Raw genomic sequence first — 20699 nt, 5'->3', positions numbered from 1 at the left:
CACCTTCCAATGAACACTAACAAATTGAAAGAACCGATGGTGTACTGCAAAAAATACCCTGATAAACTACTGATGAGAACTCTTCTAAAAGCACGCCTAAATGTCTTACCGACTAGAGAAATCTCAGCTATTAGAGGAGGCTTGGAGAAAAAAACTTGTAGACTCTGTGCAAATCCCGAGGACATTGAATCGATAAAACGTCTACTGATGCGTTGTCCGGCTCTTCAGCCGGCCAGGATCGCCTATTTCTCCACTTTGACGGCCACCTCCTTCGGGGGAAACGAAGATATCTGGTGGAAGCGCCTGATAACAGGAGAAAAGACTCGATGGCACACGCCTGCTGCAAAACTTCTGAATCTGGCCTTGGGAAGAATAAAAGCGACACCGGAAGTTGGGGTCTGATCGCACCATCAACTAATCTAATTGCAAGGCTCGCATCACTTATCAAACAAAATATGAAAGGACTTCATTCAGATTGGAATGCGCTCTTGTAAAAACCTTTTTATGATTAAATACAAGTAAATAAAATAAAAAAAATTAAGGACAAAAAAAAGCTATATGACCGCTCATTATAAAATGCAAAACATACTTTTGGGAACATCTAGAATTGCATGATTAGATGATGCATTTTTTGGTTTGAAGATTTTTAAAAACAATTTTGCATTGATAAAATGTATGTTTTCTCCTGAGTTTGTTAGATTGTTTGCTAGGCTGAAAGACCAATACCATTACAAATGGTCCTCCTACAAGGCAGCCATTTTGAAATACTTTTCTACTCATAGAACCCCACCAAGGAGCCACCAGTGCAGCCTATAGCTTAATGTTATATGTAGTGACTCAGATATTCTTGATTTGGATGACTTGAGGTCCCATGATTGGATCATTACCCATGCTATGAGGATCTATAAACTAATGAGCCCAGTAAATCCTAAAAACAAAGAAAAACACAAATGCCTGTGGCATTGAGGTAGCTGAGGTGAAGAATACTACTCAGTTGTATTTAGAGATGGGGCAAATACGTATTTCTCTGCTGCCAAAACTACTGACAGACATAGGAGACCCTCTGTTCAAAGCCAGCTGAATAGCCCCCCCAACTGGCGGGAACAATACTGATCCCAAAAAATGATTCACATTAGTCCTCAGTATTCTGGGCTACAGAGAGGAAAAGTCAGAACTCAGAAGTAGATTCCCAGGGACATCCATGTCAGAATGTTTCTATAGAGAGAAGCCAATCCCCATATCCTAGAACCAATTACCTAGAAAATGTTCCCTTTCCTCCTCCTGGGTTCCAGGTGAAAAGATCTCCCTACCAGGGTGTGCGCAGACAAAAAGACATTGAACAACATTATCAGGGTTATCAGAACTACTCCTCAACAAGTTATAATTACCCTTCAAAAGAGGACCAGAGATATGACCAAAGTTCAACCCACATTTGGGAACATGTGGAAAAATGTTCACAACTTGACTGATAGCTCAAGCAATTGGCAGACAGCATTGGCCAATTCTTGAGATCCCGACAGAGACATCCTGATTCTAATAATAATAATAATAATAATAATAATAATAATAATAACAGATTCTAATACTCACAGAAAACTTGCTAAATTGTGTTGACAGTTCAGCATGGACAATAACTACAGGTTCAATTTCAATTTCAAAATACAGAAGGAGAAGAGGAAATGGGGGTTAAGATAGGAAAGATATTCCAAGGCTTTGAGGACAGTTTTTTTTATACATCCTATGAAAAGTCCCCTAAGCTTACTTAAACCTCTTTATTACTTGACATTAAATTAGATAAAAACAAGAAAGTGAAATTTAGCAAGGATAAAAATGTGACAATTACATTTGAAAAAGAGGAGCGCCATGAGGAGGCAGGACTTATCGTTTCCACATTACCAGCTCTAGTGCATCCACCAAAAAAGCACAGTATATGAATTAAGAGAAACATGATAAATAATCTAAAAGTAATGAATGAGATTACCCAATAAACCCTTAGACAGAAGACCTAAGAATAATAATTAAAAAAAGAAATTGGACCAAGATACAAGTACAAAAGGATTTCACTTCCTCTCCATAATTGTATTACAGTCCAATCACAGGATACTCCAAAAAATCCACCTAACGCTGTCCAAGTGGTACATAGTCGTAACCTCAAAAAATCAAAGCACCTCATCTCGTGAAATCGTTTTTTCGGATCAAAATCCATAAACCAGCACAAACATACAACAGTTCAATATACAAATACAGTTAACATGAGCAGGGTAAACATGTCCAGTCCAGACTAATTACACACAATTTACCGAAACGTGATAAAACAAGCAGCAATATAAAACCTTGCATCTGGATAGGAAGAGAAGAATTAACATTTGATATGAAACAATTTATGTTAGAGCATCCACAATGCATTTGGTTCTATTCCATGCTCTCCTCAAATATTCTGACATTCCCCAGGCAACAATCAGGGGTTCGGAGCACAACAAGAACATAAGCGCCAGATGGCACTAAGTAAAATTAGCTTCTCTCAAGAGTGGGATCATTTTTTGTTTCCTGATAACATGATTACATGAGCAAAACAAGACAAAGTATACAAGGTCTTCTTTCACAGCCCCACAACCCGGACAAGCCAAATTCTGCTCACACCCTTGCAAATTCTTGGTTGTATCTCTCAACAGCAGCACATTAAAACGCATCTTGGTCAGTGCCCAGCGATCCACCTGTTTGTCGCTATGTGTCAAATGGGCTGAATGAGGTCCAGCTTCATAAGAGGCAAGTATTGTCTATTAGACTTAAGAGAGAGGCCAATGGATTCTCGTTTTATTAAGGTAAGCAAGCAAAAAGTCGTCTTATACATTATGCTCCACGCTGTTGCAAAAATGTGAGATGTGCATTGTAAATTTGGGGTGTTCACCTGTCTTACACAATCAGAAATTAACTTTAGCCATGGTATTTTTTGCCGATAGGAACCTCACATCAGGGATCAAATAAGTATGTGTGTCACAGAGGCTCTCAGATTTCACCAACTCCCCAGCCAGTGCAAAAACAGTGCTTCATGCCAGTCATCACCAATATGGGTTATACTCAGTTCTTCATGCACAGCGTAGTTGGGGGCGAAACTGGGGAGACCCAACAATTTTTTCAGAAAGTCTTTCTCAATTACTTTATTACTAAAATGGCCAATGTGTTTTCAGTCCCCCCAAGTGCCGCCCAATAATTGGTGACAGCCTTTTTTTGTGCCCGATACACTTCCATGATTATCCCCAATGGTTGGCTTTTGCACATTGTCATGAATGCTTTGTCTATGGACTTGGGCCACCTCCCTCCAATTTTTCTAGAAGCAAATGCCTAGATAGTCAAACTTGGTTACCCTGGGGATAATAGACCCATTAGTCATCATGATGCACATTTTGATTTCTTTCCCTCTCCCAGGGCTGTATGCCATCACTGCCGACTAGCTGTTGTTTAGTGTTAGATTTAAGGCTGTCATAAAATCAGTGTAGGAATTAATAAGCTTTTGATGGGGTATCAGTGTCTGAGCAATGAGGACCTTATCATCAGCGTATGCAAGCAAAGGAAATGCTTTAGCACCCACCCAGCGATAGTCCACTTTTGTATTCACAAGGGCTTTAAACAGGCAGTTTATGTAAAGGGTAAATAGAACTGGCACAAGACCGTAACCCTGGCACACTCCAGTATTAACCCCAAATAGCCAGGACCCGAGTACCCGCAAAGAGAAGCTCTGTCCACCTTATCGAATGCGGTGCTCAGGCCCAGGAAGGCTAAGTAAATCGATTCCCCCTTGTCAAAGACAGAAGATGCCCCCACCAAGTACAAATTGAGGGCCTGATCAGGGGTGCCCAATCCAGGTCTAAAACCTTATTGGACCTCCAAGACAACTTGGCTAGTTAGGATTTATTCAGCGACATGTTGCAATATGACCAGCCAAATACCTCGAAGAAGGTGTCGAGCAGTAAAATTGGCTTGTAAGCCAAAGGCTTCCAGGATCACCCTTTTTAGAAATGGGGTCAATAATTGATTTTTTCCAGGATGGTGGATAATTGCCTGTTGCCAAATGAGAATTCAAGCAGGCTGCCAACAGAGGGACCCAAAATCAATTTCCCCCTTATATAAGTCTGCAGGGACCGCATCTGGTCCCGGGGCTCGGGTATTTAACTGTTGGTTAATTGCCATTTTCACCTACTTCAAAGTTAGCCGCAGCAAAGAACAACAGTCTCTCTCCCCCTACCTACAGGCCTGTCCCTGATACAACAATGCAAAATGGTCAAACCAATATTTGGCTACAACGTGATTTTCCTTGAGTGTATTAACTCGCCTAAATTGCGGGCCTCCTGCAACATGTTTCCAACATTTCTTAGAGTCCCTTGCAGAAACGGCCAGCAAGAGGTCTTCCCAGCTTTATTATCCAGGCAAACTTTTCTGTGTTCCACAGTCCCTTTATAATCAGCCCTTGCCTTGTTAACGTCTTCCATAGAACTTTCTTTATTTCTCACGGTCATCAATAAAATGTTTTGCATGGTCCTGCATGACTCATCATACCAGCTAATCAGCCTGCTATTCCCGTGCTTGAACTCATGCTGGAAAGAGTCAGTCAGAGCCCTACACAAGTCCTTACCAGAAAATAATCTAGTCGGGAGAGGCCTCAAGGTCAAGAATTTACAAGATTTGCTGTAAATTATGTGTTACCACTTTGTATTGGGCTGCAATAGGGTCAGACCTTACCCATTTAATTTTACGTTTGCAATGTGGATTAATTTCACATTGATCCAGTTGCTAAAAAACAGCTATGGAGACCTGGGCGGAAAAAAACAGATTGAGGGCCAGTTTGAGAAATTTTGTGCACAAGTCTAAAGCCCAAGATTAATTTCCAGGGTTGAGCCTTTAGTGTTAATAAATGTTAGTTTTCCTGGCAATTCAGAATGTAGGCATCCATTGAGAGAGCGCATTTCCTGTTCCATTTGACACATACCCAATTGTAGGCTGCTAGTACAAATCCAGATGTCAGTCATCTTCAGGCACACAATCCCGTAGGCGTTGCCCTCAACAGGGTCAGAAAAGTCAGAGGGAATCCCACTCTCCATTTTGACTTTGAAGTCCTCTACCAGGACCACCACTGTGTGGTCATCCATATGAAGTAGAATGGAACAATCCAGCAGGTCTTTCAGTGCCCCAACACAGTTGTCATCCGAGACATGTGGGCTGTTATAAAAGTTAACCAACGGTAATTTCTTTCCCGGGTCAGGTGTCGCAATGAGATATTGCATACAGGTGTTGTGAGTGTCCTTTATCAAACTATGGAAATTCAAAGATGATTTCAATAGAATCGTTAGGCCCCCATAACAATGTCCTCTTTTGTTCTTACGTGTTGGGACAGAGAAAGACACAAATCCATGCAAGAGCACGGGTTCCAAGGCCCGGGTTTCCTGTAGGAGGATAATGTCATATTGTTTCATGTGAGCTACGACATCGAATATCTCCAATTTGGCTGTAGCCCCTGCTATGTTCCAGCTAAGCAACATGGCGACATTCCCTTCAGACTTGATAATCCATTCATTGTCTTGAGGAGGAAGTGCAGCTATCCGCAGAGGGTTTGAGGATCCATCGCTAGAGACTCCTAGTTTGTCAACTTCTTCTATCCCTGACAGAGACTGAAAGCAGTTTGATAAAATCACTGCCCCACTCTCCTTCCAAGCTGCCCTCCCCCTTGTGCCCACACCAGGCTGGCATCAACCCATTGCCTGCCTGCCTCTCAACCACCTCCCAGTTCTCCCATTGTATACCAAGCTGGCAAAGTACCAGATTTACAGGAGCACTGTGTGATGGGTAAAAAGCAGCCAGGGGGATGCATTTACTCCCCCTGTTAGAGCAATGCCCATTGAACCTGCTATGATCCAGAGCAGACACTAAATAATTCAAGGTAGCCGATGCTGCTGCTGTGACAACCACACAGTCTCCCTCCCCGGATTTAGCCATCTTGCCAACCCAAGACACTCTTCTGGCCATCAGAATTTCTTGTGGATTGATTTTCATGCCAATAAGTGGGTATTAATCAAATGGGTTGATGTATTCATTAATAAGACAGTCGACTGCTCCACACCTTCTACAAGAGCTGGAAAACCTGTGATGAACCCCGTGAATGGGGCAGCTTCAGGTGTAAGATCAATAATTGCCTGATGGGCCCCCAATCTAACCCAGCCTGAGTCCGATGATGGTTTGGTGGGGTTGTTAAGGTTATATGGCTCTGGAGCCTTTATCTGCAGCATTCTAGATCTCGGGGTGGAAATGGACACAAGGTCTGTTGACCTTGAGGGCAATACACCACCCTGTGATTTGACCTGTGCCTCAACGACTGGACAAGAGGCTTTACCCCTGCAGGTAATTGATGTACATCCTAAAACCACCTGCTTAATCTCCACAATGTCATTCTTAATCCCTGCAATGGGGTCATCTAAAATAGAGAGTGTAGTATTTAGAGAATACTTGTGCTGGGAAATGCTATGCAATACCGGGCCATTTTCCAATCCAGGACCTCTTCCAAGATTTTGAAATCACTGGATGCTGATTCCAGAATGTCTACCCCTCGTAACTGCAGTGAGCTGCTGCTCTCTTTGGCCAACTGTATATGGGTAACACTGCTGTGTGCCATGTCAGGCAGTGATGAATTTTCATTAGGTCTTCACAGACCCTTGGTATCGGTCCACTATGGGTTCTGTCATTTGCCCACCCCCACGCCCCATGGTTTCTCAAGTTGTATCTTGAGGAGACTGTTAGTATAAGCTCCAAGTCACTGATATGATTGGAGGCTTCTTCAATGGCCCCTTCGGTGTTCAGGATGCGTTCCTCAATGGTCCCTGCCAACTGTTTTAAATATTTGTTCAGGATGAGTTGTTGGGAAATAGTGACGCCACAGACCTGGGCACCATTTTGCCCCTGACTGCTTCTTTGTGTGTTGCTCTACTGGCAGCTGATCTCTTGCCTTGCGTTAGGCCATAATGGCTAAGGATAGAATGGCCCACTAGCCTTTAACATGCAAACATTGTACCCGGTTGTGCAAACGATTCAAACTTGTGCAAAAATGCAATATATGCAACATAAGCAATGTGTGCAAAGTGTGCAAAAATGTGCAAATCAGACAACCCTTCAATCAACCCCACACAGACAGCAATGCTTCTATTCAAGTGCGTCAGATGATACAATAAGAAAGTCGAAGAAAAAAGACAACTTATATACAGGACAGTGCCAATGGCGAGCTATATATGATAAACTGTGTGATTAAAAGAAATACAATAAAAATACAATTAAATTCGACCAAAGTAGGCCTAATGGCAGTCAAAAAAGACAAAAGAATAAAAAAAACAAATTAACAGTGCAAAGTTAAACAAAAAAGTTGGGCTAAACATGCATACATTGCATACAAATGTCATAGGTCTCATAAAAATTCTCCGAGATAACAAATTGTGTAAATTAGCTCATTGCAAATCCTCCTCATTTAACTTGACACTAACAAAAGCATATCCCAGTGAGAAGAACATCAATGGGGAGAGAATGCAATAAATGTATGTTAAACAGTCCAAGCATTGTACTAAAGTGGAGAGAGTAATTGCGAGTGTCCAAGGCACGCTCGACTGGCTTAAAAGGATGCGTTAGTCGCCCCCCCCCCCACCCATGCACCACTCAAGAATGCAAAAGCGCCTTCCTGGAGTTTTCCATATTGCTTGAAGAGGTCAACAAAAGTCAGCTAGTAGTCTCCGGGGGTGCAAAACGGACTGCAAAAGTCTCTTAAACGCAGATGGTTATCAGTCGCCACCTCAGGCCTGTACGGAAAGGAGGAGGGCATCAGCCTGTACAGTTGTGTATGACATTTGTCAGCTACAACCAACAGGCAATTACGCCCACAAAGCCAACTGCAGGACAGTCAAATCCAGGTAAACCAGGTAAGGGCTGTAATAGTTCTACTGGTTTTATGCAAATTTGTTTAATGCAAATCAATCTTAATGGCTCGACTATTGAGGCTTCAGGTACCATAGGCCGAGCCTCGTTTCTTGCACTTTTTTTCACCTCCCGCTCCAGGTATCACCCTCGCTCTTGTGTACTTGTGTAAGTGAGTGAGCGGAATACACAAACAAAATCACAGAAAAGTTAACCGTTGAACGCTTATTCACTCACTAGACGTACTAGATGCTGGCTTTCCCAAGACTCCCAAATGATTCAGCTAAGTGTTTCAGCCAGGTTCAGCTAGCTGGTCATTCATCAGTTGTTCAACAGGGTTGGGGGTTCTGCGGTCCGAGGACTGGGGAATTGCCCACTTCGCTGCATATTTCACTAATGGAGTGGTTTTAAGCAGTACCAGGTGTGGAAGCCTCCTCCTCCTCAGTAGCAGCAACGGCCAGCACGGGGCAGCAATAGACATGAGAGCACAAAGCGGGGAACAGCCCGCTTCACTGCCCGATTCGCTCCACTTTGCTAATGGAGTGGGTTTAAGCAGTAGCGGGTGTGAATGCTTCCTCCTCCCCAGTAGCAGCAACAACGAGCGAGGGACAGCAATAGAAATGAGAGCACACATCTCATCTCCAGAGTTGCCTTCATGGTTTCATACCCAACACTTCCAACTCTGACACCCCCAAATTCCCAGTAGAGACATACACCAATGCGCTGATAGAAATGTTGAATAAAATAGCCCCATCTAAGAAATAAACTGTTGAGGGAAAACAACAACCATAAAAAATGATACACCCTGACTTATCATTCTGAAAAAAAAGAAAAGGGGGGCTGAGCAACTCTAGTTGAAGCACCAAACTGTCCCTAATAAGGCAGGTTGGAAGTCATTATAGCAAGCTTACAAACATGATATTGTGACAGCCAAAATGAATGTATTCAATGAAGAAATAATCAGGGCCAAAAACAACTCCAAGAAACTTTTCGAGATTTTAAAACTTCTCGATAAACCAAAGGCCCTTTACCAACCTATCCATCGCACTGACCAGGACTGTGATGATGTCCAGCAGGCCTTTGCTAAAAAACTTGCAGTAGTTGAATGACAAAATCAAGAAGGAACTGAAACGTGGCCCTCCTGTTCGGAATTGTCCTCTCTCCACATCAGTACAAAACAAGAAACAACCTAAATTCACCTTTAACCATATTATGAGCCTGGAGATGGATTTAACCCTTAGTTTAAAGCATCCTTTATCATGCAGAGAAAATGTTATACCTACCAAACTTGTTTCATCCCTTTCATCACTAGATTTGTAAATTCCTCTTTTGACCATAACTCTGTCCCAGAATCTAACAAAGTCATTACCATCATCCCACCAGTGAAGACAGTTTGGTTAATACCTAAAGATGCAAAAAACTTGAGACCAAACACTAACTAAAATGTTCTATTGAAAATATTGGATAAAGTGGCTACCTTCTAACTTCAGGCCTTTCCCAAATCATCTCCTAAATTTCACACTAAACAATCCAGAGCTGATCACAGTACCGAGACAGCTTTACTCAACCTTCATACCAACATTTTTGAGTTCCTGGACCAGAGGAAAATTGGGCTACTGGTCCTTCTTGTTTTGTCTGTGGCTTTCAACATACTCAACCATGAACACCTGCTACACACCATTGGGGAAATGTGCTCTTCAATCCATCAGTTGGATTCAAACCTTCCTATCACACAGAAATTATTTTGTGTGTTGGGAGAATGCCTCATTTAAACCAGCCCTGATCCTTTGTGGTTTTTCAAAGGGGCCCTGTGTCTCTCGTACTCTTTTCAACTTGTACATTAGACCCCTTTGCAGCCTTTTAGAGAAACAGGGGGTATTTGTTTTTACAAACTATGCTAATGATACCCTGCTGATTATGGAATTCAGCAGGGAGTAAGACTCCAATACCATCAATATCAATTCCATCTATTGCACAATTGAACCTTGGATGACTGAGAATTGGCTATGTTTAAACAGTGGTAAAACTGAATTTGTTGATATTTGGAACACCATTGGCCAGAGCAAAATTGGGGATAGATTATTATTGCTTCTGTATCAAGGATTGCACCATTTCAGTCATTGGGAAAATTAAGACTTGAGGTGTTTTTCTCGATTCCTCACTTAATGCTGAAATCCAGGTTAGCCATATTTAAAAAAAATTGTCAATATCATTTGAGACTCTTAAAAAACATAAAACTCTTTTTCTCAGAGTCAAATTGATAATCAGTTGCACACGCAATGATTCTTTCTCGCCTTGACTGCTGAAACGCATTCCTGCGAGCGGCTAAAAAAAATGCTTGTAAAAACTCCATACTCTCCAAAATGATGCAGTTTGCAATATGAAGGGAATCCCCCAACGAGAGCATATATCGTCTTGTAGACAGGCCCTACATTGGCTCTCTATCTGCTTGGATACAGTACAACACTGCTAAACTTGTGCATAAAGGCCTCCATGGTATGGCCCCAGCTTACCCGAAGGCTTGCATGACTCTATACAAGCCAAAATGTACTTTATTATCAACAAACCTTGCCCCGGTCAATAGCCGCAAGGTCAGATGGGCTAGTAGACTGGGAAGGGCTTTTCCCATGCTTGCAGCCCAGCTATGGAACTCTCTGCAACCCATTCTATGTTTGGATAAACACATTAAGACATTTTGCACGTCATTGAAAATCTTACTTTTCAACTAGAGTTTTAACTAACCTGAGGTGACCAGTTTCCACTGACTCGGTTGTATCTTCCTTTGTCCGATCCTTTCTTGGTTTGTCCAGTCATGTTCTTTTGCGCCCTGATGCCTCAGAGTTACTTTATGATATAAGTAAAAAAAAATAATGGTGATAATAATTTTCTAGGCACTTGTACAAAAGCAGTGACATGGAACCAAAGAAAGGGTGTACATCTTTGGACAAATTATGATTTCCAAATTAGTTTTCATTCCTACAGTGTACTCGACCAACCCACATAAAATTGAGCTTGTGGAAAATGCCCCTAAGTAGGCTGCTCATGGTCAAGCTCATGCAATTCTAAACATCAACTAAATGCAATAAAAATCACTCACACACACTTTCTCTGTAAGTTTGAGATTAAGGGGGAAATTCATAGAATTTAGTGTACAAGTGGTGCACGCGGCTGGTGCACAGAGTGCGCGTGCGAATCTCTGCGCCAGCCGCGTGCGCTAAAATCCATTTCTGTGCACAGCGTATTCATGGATTTTAGCTACCAAAACCAGCCGTGGTGCAAAGTGGGCAGCGACCCTGCAGCAGTGCCAGTTACGCCCCCAAGAACGCCCCTCGCGCAGGGAAAAGCCATCAAAATCCCCAATCCAGTGCAAAGGGCTGCGCTAACCCTGTACCAGTATACATGGCTGCCAAACAGCACATGGCAAGCGGGGAAAGTGTATTACTGGGGTTCGCGGGAAGTTTCACACGCGATTGGCCCTGTGTGAGTGGGGTACGTATATTACTGGGGTTTGTGGGAAGTTTCACACGTGATTGGCCCTGTGCGAGTGGGGTATGTGTATTACTGGGGTTCGCGGGAAGTTTCACACGTGATTGGCCCTGTGCGAGTGGGGTACGTGTATTACTGGGGTTCGCGGGAAGTTTCAAACGCGATTGGCCCTGTGCGAGTGGTGTACGTGTATTACTGGGGTTCGCAGCAAGTTTCACATGCGATTGGCCCTGTACGAGAGGGGTACGTGTATTACTGGGGTTCACGGGAAGTTTCACATGCAATTGGCCCTGTGCGAGTGGGATATGTGTTACTGGGATTTGCGGGAAGTTTCACATGCGATAGGCCCTGTGCGAGTGGGATATGTGTATTACTGGGGTTCGCGGGAAGTTTCACATGCAAAAGGGCTTGTGCGAGTGGGGTACGTGTATTACTGGGATTCGCGGGAAGTTTCACACGCGATTGGCCCTGTGCGAGTGGGGTACATGTATTACTGGGGTTTGCGGGAAGTTTCACACGTGATTGGCCCTGTGCGAGTGGGGTATGTGTATTACTGGGGTTTGTGGGAAATTTCACACGCGATTGGCCCTGTGCGAGTGGGGTACGTGTATTACTGGGGTTCGCTGGAAGTTTCACACGCGATTTCGCTGTCAGAGCGGGTACGTGTATCTAGTGGGGTGCAAGGGGATTCCCACACATGAATTGGCAGTGTGGGTCCTCCCAGGTGTGCCCTCCACCCTATCCACGGCCCCTGCAGTCAACCCACAACACAGGGGACTACCCTGCACCCCTGGGCATGCCCCCCAGCCAGCACACATGTCACCTTCCACTAGTGATCACCAACTCATGTCCCCCAGCACCCCCAGCAGTGACAGGCACCTGCCAGCAGGCCCCCACTCATGTCCCCCTGCACCCCCACCCCCCAGAAGTGAGGGGCACCTGCCAGCAGGCCCCCACTCATGTCCCCCTGCACCCCCACCCCCCAGCAGTGATGGGCCCCCACTCATGTCCCACCCCCACCCCCCAGCAGTGACAGGCACCTGCCAGCAGGCCCCCACTCATGTCCCCCGGCACCCCCACCCCCAGCAGTGAGGGGCACCTGCCAGCAGGCCCCCACTCATGTCCCCCTGCACCCCCACCCCCCAGCAGTGACGGACACCTGCCAGCAGGCCCCCACTCATGTGCCACTCATGTCCCCCTGCACCCCCACCCCCCAGCAGTGAGGGGCACCTGCCAGCAGGCTCCCACTCATGTCCCACTCATGTCCCCCTGCACCCCCACCCCCCAGCAGTGACAGGCACCTGCCAGGAGGCCCCATCCATGTTCCCCTGCACCCCTACCCCCCAGCAGTGACAGACACCTGCCAGCAGGCCCCCAATCATGTCCCACTCATGTCTCCCTGCACCCTCACCCCGCAGCAGTGACAGGCACCTGCCAGCAGGCCCCCACTCATGTCCCCCTGCACCACCATCCCCCCAGCAGTGACAGGCACCTGCCAGCAGCCCCCATCCATGTCCTTCTGCACCCCTACCCCCAAGCAGTGACAGGCACCTGCCAGCAGGCCCCCACTCATGTCCCACTCATGTCTCCCTGCACCCCCACCCCGCAGCAGTGACAGGCACCTGCCAGCAGGCCCCCACTCATGTCCCCCTGCACCACCATCCCCCCAGCAGTGAAGGGCACCTGCCAGCAGGCCCCCACTTATGTCCCACTCATGTCCCCCTGCACCCCTACCCCCAGCAGTGACAGGCACCTGTTAGCAAGCCCCCACTCATGTCCCCCTGCACCCCCACCCCCCTGCAGTGACAGGCATCTGTTAGCTGGCCCCCACTCATGTCCCCATGCACCCCCAACCCCCAGCAGTGAGGGGAACCTGCCAGACTACGGATTTGGAATTTCTGAACTTACGTCAGGGCACCTCTTCTCTGTTCACATATCTAACGAGATTCAATCAGTTAGCTGCCAAGACAGATTGGCCCGAAGAAAAAAAATCAGCCGTGTCCTATAAAGGACTCTCAGATGAACTAAAAGACATTCTAGCAACGGTCCCTGTGGTTCCTACCACATTTGGTGAATTACTGGATCTGGTCTTGCAAATAGACGCTAGGAGGGCAGAGCGAAAAGGGGAACGCAAAGCGCTGATTCCCATACCTGCCGCATTAGACTCTGTCAGCCCCTCCACGTCTACTCCAGAACCTATCCAGGTTGGGGCAGTTCGTGGCCCCTTAACACCAACACAACATGAGTACCGTAGATCACACAACCTCTGTATGTACTGTGGGTCAGCCGAACACCAGCTGAAGGATTGCCCCAAGAAACCTGTCAAGAAGGCGGGAAACGCCAAAACCCGGCGCTAGACCGAGTCCCTACGCCGGGGGTGTTTTCTTTGGACTCACAAGGTGCTGTTTCTGCTCCCGTTAGTTTGCCGGTGATTTTCACCACCGATCCTGATTCTTCCTTCTCTTCCTTTGCTGTAATTGACTCAGGTGCCACTGGAAACTATATGGACTATGATTACACCACCAACAATAACATATCGGTACTGACAAAGGCGCAGCCTGAAGCAGTCCATGCTGTGGACGGCACCTCCCTGATTTCTGGCCTGGTCACACAAAGCACCTCCCTCGTTCACATGCAAATGAAGGACGGGCACTCAGAGTCTATCTCATTTTATTTGATCAAGGCACCTCAGTTCCAAGTCATTTTGGGTATCCCGTGGTTGCAGCACCTCAATCCTGCAATCGACTGGGTAACCAAGAGTGTACAGTTCCCATCCTCTGAATGTAATGAGACGTGTTTCCAGGACACCAATGTGTGTTTGGAATCCTCATCCCAGGCTTTGGTGACCTCATTATCAGTAATCGGCGCCATCTCTCATGGCAGTAAAACTGAAATTCCTACGGAATATCACTCTTTTCTTGACGTGTTTGATAAGGGGGGAGCCGACCTGTTACCGCCTCATAGGCCCTACGACTGCCCCATAGACCTCATACCAGGGGCTAAAATACCATCTGGAAGGGTCTATTATCTGACTTTACCAGAAGACACAGTGCTAAAGGAATATATAGACAAAGCCCTGGCCACAGGATTCATTAGACCATCAAGGTCTCCGGCGGCGTCCCCCTCTTCTTTGTTCCAAAGAAGGAGGGGGATCTCCGCCCATGTATCGATTACCGGGCTTTAAATGCTATAACGGTAAAAAACCAATATCCTCTTCCACTGATATCAGTACTTTTGGACCAACTTGGTTCTTCTGTGATTTTTACCAAGCTTGACCTCTGAGGTGCTTATAACCTTGTTCGGATTAGAAAAGGGACGAATGGAAAACCGCCTTCAAAACCCGGTACAGACTATACGAATACCTGGTGATGCCGTTCGGGCTGTGCAATGCCCCAGCCACTTTTCAGGCATTCATGAATGACATCTTTCATGACTGCCTGGACCAGTTCGTTATCATTTATCTAGACGATATATTGATATACTCTTCCACTAAAGAGGAACATACAGCACATGTACGTTTCGTTCTGCAAAGGTTAAGAGAAAATCATCTTTACGTCAAAGCAGAGAAGTGAATTTTCAATTCCAATCAGGTGGAATTCTTGGGGTATGACCTTACCAGTCAAGGTATCCGGATGAGTCGTTCTAAGGTCAAGGCCATATTGGAATGGCCTGTTCCTGCTTCCACCAAGGCCCTACAGTCTTTTTTAGGTTTCTCAAACTTCTACAGACGCTTCATCCATTCTTTCTCGGCAATCTCTGCCCCTCTAACAGCATTAACAAGTTCAATAAAACCCTTCGTGTGGAACCCTGAGGCTCAGCTAGCTTTTGAGACACTAAAGGCTGCATTTTCAACCGCCCCGGTATTACAACATCCAAATCCACTGCTTCCTTTCTTGGTAGAAGCCGATGCGTCGGGCTCTGCTGTTGGAGCTCTTTTATCACAAAGGTGTCCTGACTCTGGTGAAATACACCCTGTTGCATACTTTTTGAGAAAATTAACTCCATATGAACGCAATTACCCTATCACGGAATGAGAATTACTGGCCATTAAGGAGGCTTTTTCAGAGTGGCGACACCACCTCTTGGGTGCTCGACATCAGGTCACGGTTTAAACAGATCATCGGAGCCTCCTCGCTTTCAAGTCTATGAAATGCCTTATGGCTCAGCAGGCCCGTTGGCATCTTTTCTTTTCCCAGTTTCATTTTACTATTACATACCGACCAGCCCGTTTCAACGCTTGTGCGGACGCTCTGTCAGGCCATTCCATCACTCCTTGCGATATAACTAATGACCGCCCTCTCTTATTACCTAACAGCGTAGTCTGTGCTTGCACTCCTCATCCTTAACTTCGTGCAGTGATTTTGGCCTGGGTTTCTTCGCACATGAAAGAGTGTGCATCACTAAACCTTGACATTGTACACGGTCTGCCGTTTACCCAAGGTCGTTTATTTGTGCCACCCGGGACGGCACGTCTGCATGCCCTTGCTTGGTCTCATGACTCCTTAATGGCGGCCCATCCAGGTCAACAAAAAATGCTGGAGGCATTACGCTGCTGGGCTTGGTGGCCTACTATGTCAAGTGATGTAATTGACTATGTGGCATCCTGCTCTGTGTGTGCCCAGTGCAAAACCGCTTGGTCCAAACCTGTGGGTTTACTACAACATCTCGCTGTGCCTCACAAGCCTTGGTATATGGTATCCATGGACCTTATTTTGGACTTGCCCCCTGTGAACGGGTATGATACTATCTGGGTGGTCATAGACTATTTTACCAAAATGGCATTGTTCATTCCATGCATTTTCCGGCTTGCCTTCGGCTCCCGTTCTGGTGTCACTCTTTCTCTCGAATGTGTTACGGTTTCTTGGTCTACCCTCTATTTTGGTTTCGGATCGTGGCCCTCAGTTTATCTCTCATTTCTGGAAGGCTTTGACGGCATCCCTTCACATTGATGACCATTTTAGTTCCGCTTACCATCCTCAAACCAATGGGCAGACCGAAAGGGCCAACGCTACTCTGGAGCAGTTCCTTCACTGTCTTTGCTTGCGCTTCCAGACTTTGTGGTTGGCGGTACTCCCACCCGCTGAGTTCGCATACAACAATTCATTGCATACCTCCTCAGGAGTTTCACCTTTCTTCGCCCTATACGGTTCCCACCCTCAGTCTCTGCCTCTGGACCCGGCACTTCCCATTGACAACCCGGCCGTTCAGGACTGTGTCCGAGATTTGAGATCTGTCCGCAGGGCAGTCCGTAATCACCTCATTCGTGCCCAGGAGAGGGCTAAAAAGGTCGCTGATCGTCATAGGACACCGGCACCGATCTACAAAGTGGGCATGAAAGTATGGCTATTGACTCGTAATTTGCGTATACCTGGCAAACGTCTCTTGTTGCCTAAATTTGTGGGCCTTTTTTCTATCACGAAGATCATCAATCCTGTGGCTGTGCACCTTTCCTTGACTGACTCTTGGAAACAGCATCCTGTGTTCCATGTTTGCCTCTTGAAGCCTTGTCCACCCTCCACCCGTTTGACTGCTCACCCCCCCTCTCTGTGTGGATGGTGAGTTGGAATATGAAGTGGCAGACATTCTGGACTTCCAGCTTCGCAGGGGTCGCCCTTACTTTCTGGTCGATTGGAAGGGATATGGTCCTGAGGATAGGACCTGGGAGCCCTTGTGCAATTTACAGTCCCTGGCGCTTTTGCGCCACTTCCATGCTTTGAGGGGGTCGACGCCGCCTTTGGGGGTGGATGCTGTTACACTTCGGCGTCTGCCGTACCGCCAGCGTCGGCGCCCACACCAGAACGCCTTGGCCCCCTATGCAAGTAGGGCGGCTGGGAAGCTGTATTTGCCGTATAAAATAAAGAAGGGAAAGGTAGTGGCATTACAGAAAGGGCTGCGACACCCCCACGCTCCATTCCTTACTCAATGGAAGCTCCCATGGAAAATAGCCACTGCGAACTACATTTCCCAGAAATTCGGAGTCACGGCTGTAGTTTGAGTTTCCCAGCCAGACCCTCGATTTCTTTACTGTTGACTTTTTATCATAATATGACTTTGCACTGTCAGCAGCTCTTTCTAGATTTCTCTGTACAAAAGCAAATGCATGTTGTAAATGCTTCCTCAGTTCATCAATGTATTCATGAACTGTGGATGCACTCACAAGTGTCTGCTCATGTGTTCTGTATAGCAGGTGCTGTGGCAACACCATTTTCCTACCTGTCAAGACCTCATGGGGGCTAATACCTGTTGCTTTGGCAGGAGTTGATCTGATTGCCATCAAAACCAAAAGTAAACGTAAATCCCAGCTGGAACCTGCCTCTGCCACAAATTTCTTTAATATGTCCATAACAGACCTATTGCCCCGTTCAACTCCACCTGAAGAAGCCGCCCGATATGCAATATGTAGTTTTCTTTTCACACCCAGTATTTGCCATACCTTACTCATTAGGGCACTAGTGAAATGACTTCCTCTGTCTGATTCAATTCTTTGTGGCAACCCGAACCTTGAAAACACATGATTCACTAGCAATGTGGCTGCTGTTTGCGCACTACAATCTGGTGCAGGAATACACTCAATCCATTTCAACATCAAGCACACCACACTTAAAATGTAACGGTTCCCTCTGCTCGACCTCTTCACAGGCCCTACATAGTCTATTTGCAAATCTAACCATGGAAGAGTTAGGCCTCTTTTCATTAATGGGGCTCTATGCATTGGTGAAGCAGGTTTAAATTGGGGGCATACTAGACATCTTCTAGTATATATTTCTACATCTTGGGACATATGTGGCCACAAGCATAATCTTTTAGTATTTCCAATGTTTTCTGTGAACCTCTGTGGCCTCCAGTTATAGCATCATGTCCATGGTGTAGCATTAACCCTCTGAATGAAAGGGGTACCACCCATTGTATCTGTCCTGTTATGGACTCTCTAACCATGAGTCCATCCTGTAATCTAATTTGTTTTTTATTTTTTAATAGCACCCTCAATTCTTCTTTTCCCACACAATCATTTTCTGTTAAAGGATTTTGTTCAGGATCAAGCAAATGATTATAATAGATTCCCAAAATTCAATCATTCTTTTGTGCCTCAATCAAATCTTGGTCTGGTGTATTGTAACTCCATTGTACCACTTGTTGTTCTGTCTCCTTTGGTGCTTTAGAACGTGTTACTGCATCAATCTGTATTTCACCCAGTAAATACTCAATAGGTAGTAATTCTCCCATCACAGCCCCAATTTTAGCCAGGTGATCTGCCTTATCATTTCCCTCCTTATCCTCTCCTGGAGTTTTTAAATGCCCACGAATTTTTCTCCAGTATATTGTCAAATCATTTTCTGACACCAATTTATCTATGGCTTGTATCATTTTCCCATGTTTAAGTGGCTTTTTGTTGTATGTAATCATGCCTCTCTCTTTCCAGCCATGTAAATATTCCACAAAACTATTTCGTGCATAGTCAGAATCAGTCTCTAGGACAATTTCACTGAATTTATTATCAACTGCAGTAGCAATTGCTTTATAAATGGCTGCCAATTCCGTAACTTGACTGCTCCTAGCTCCAATTCTCATCCCTATGCTGGGGATGCCTTCACATTTCAACCAGACATTTCCTATTCCTGACACTAATTGTTTATTACTGTCATTTTTAATGTGAAAAGCACAACTATCAACATATACAGTTGGCAACTCCTTGCATGTCTTTTAATCAAAAGCTTTGTGTGATGATTGTTCAAATTCCTGTAAATTAGGCTCCACTTCTAGTTCATTTGATACTTGTTCAGCTGCACAGTCATGTAAATCTGCTAAACCTTGAGCGATTGGGCTCTTTTTATTTTGTCCATATCTCACTTCTACAGGAAAACCCTGTAATGCCAGCGTCCATGAAGTGATTCTGGACTGTGCTAGATTACCTGACCTAATTCTTTTACTCTCTAAAAATTGCAAAGGTTGATGATTTGTTTCAATAATCACCTTTTCTCCCTGAACAATGGGGCGGAAATACTGTAGCGCCCACACTGTGGTTAATAGGGCCTTTTCACATTCATTGAATTTCATTTCAACTTAGGAAAATGCCTTACTTGCATAGGCAATGGTTTTGTGATTCAAATCATGTTTTTGCGACAATACTGCTGACATACAATGTTCAGAGAAACCTATTTCTATAAAGAAATCCCTATCCTTTATGGGGTATGCTAAACATGGTGCCTTTACAAGACATTCCTTCAGTTTGGCTACTGCCTCAGACTGCTCTTTTTCCATTTCCAGGGTATATTCAGTTTTAGCAGTTTAGTTAATGGTTGAGTGATTTCAGCATAATTTTCAATTAACTTTCTGTATAGCCTGTCATTCCTAATAAACTTTGTACCCTTTTCACATTTTTAGGGTCTTTTAGTTTTTGTATGGCCTCTATTTTCTTCTTTTGTGGATTTAGTCCATGTTCAGTTACTTCATGGCCTAGAAAACTCACTTTTTTCTTGCACCATTGTGCTTTTTGTAAAGATACTTTGGCGCCTGATTTCTACAATTGGCCAAGAACATGTCTTATTTCATCAAAATGGCTTCTCAAGCTTTCATTTTTTATTAGGACATCATTTACATAAATGATGGTTCCTCTTTCTGCTGCATCGGGCATGGACTTCCTAAAAAATATTTCAAATTCACTCCCACTATTAACGTACCTGAACGGAGTTCTAACCCATGCGTATTGAGTCCTGTCAAATGTAAAGGAAAATAAATTCTGTATCTCCTCTGCCAATGGCACGCACCAATATCCAGAGGTGAGATCTAATGTGGTAAACACTTTTGAACCATTTACCTGAGCTAGGCCATGATCAATGAATGGCAGCGGCCATCTGGACACTGGTACTCTTTTATTTAACTCCCTCAAATCTGCACATAGCCGCCATTGACCATTTGGCTTTAACACACCTAAAATGGGCAAGTTGGATGTGCTATGGATAGGCCTGATGATTCCCCACAATTCTAAATTTTCAATAATCTCTGCCAATGATTCTAAACATGCCAGCGGTAGTCTATACTGGCGTACAAATACTGGACTTCTGCTACACCCTTCTGAAGGTGTGCCCACATGTAAATTAGTTACCCCGCAATCATAAGCGTCTTTTGCAAATACATCTTTAAATTCCAGAAATATCTTCCTCAATTCATTTCTATCCTCATCGTTGTTACACGCATCCGCTTATAAGTTCTGCTCCTCTACCATTTTGGAGAATTCTGGAAAATGTTCTGGTAGTGGAATCTTGGCGCTT

This window comes from Ambystoma mexicanum, chromosome 7p (genome assembly GCF_040938575.1).
Source record: "Ambystoma mexicanum isolate Mex_15411 chromosome 7p, UKY_AmexF1_1, whole genome shotgun sequence".
Classification (NCBI taxonomy): domain Eukaryota; kingdom Metazoa; phylum Chordata; class Amphibia; order Caudata; family Ambystomatidae; genus Ambystoma; species Ambystoma mexicanum.
Note: the sequence above shows the minus strand (reverse complement) of the source record.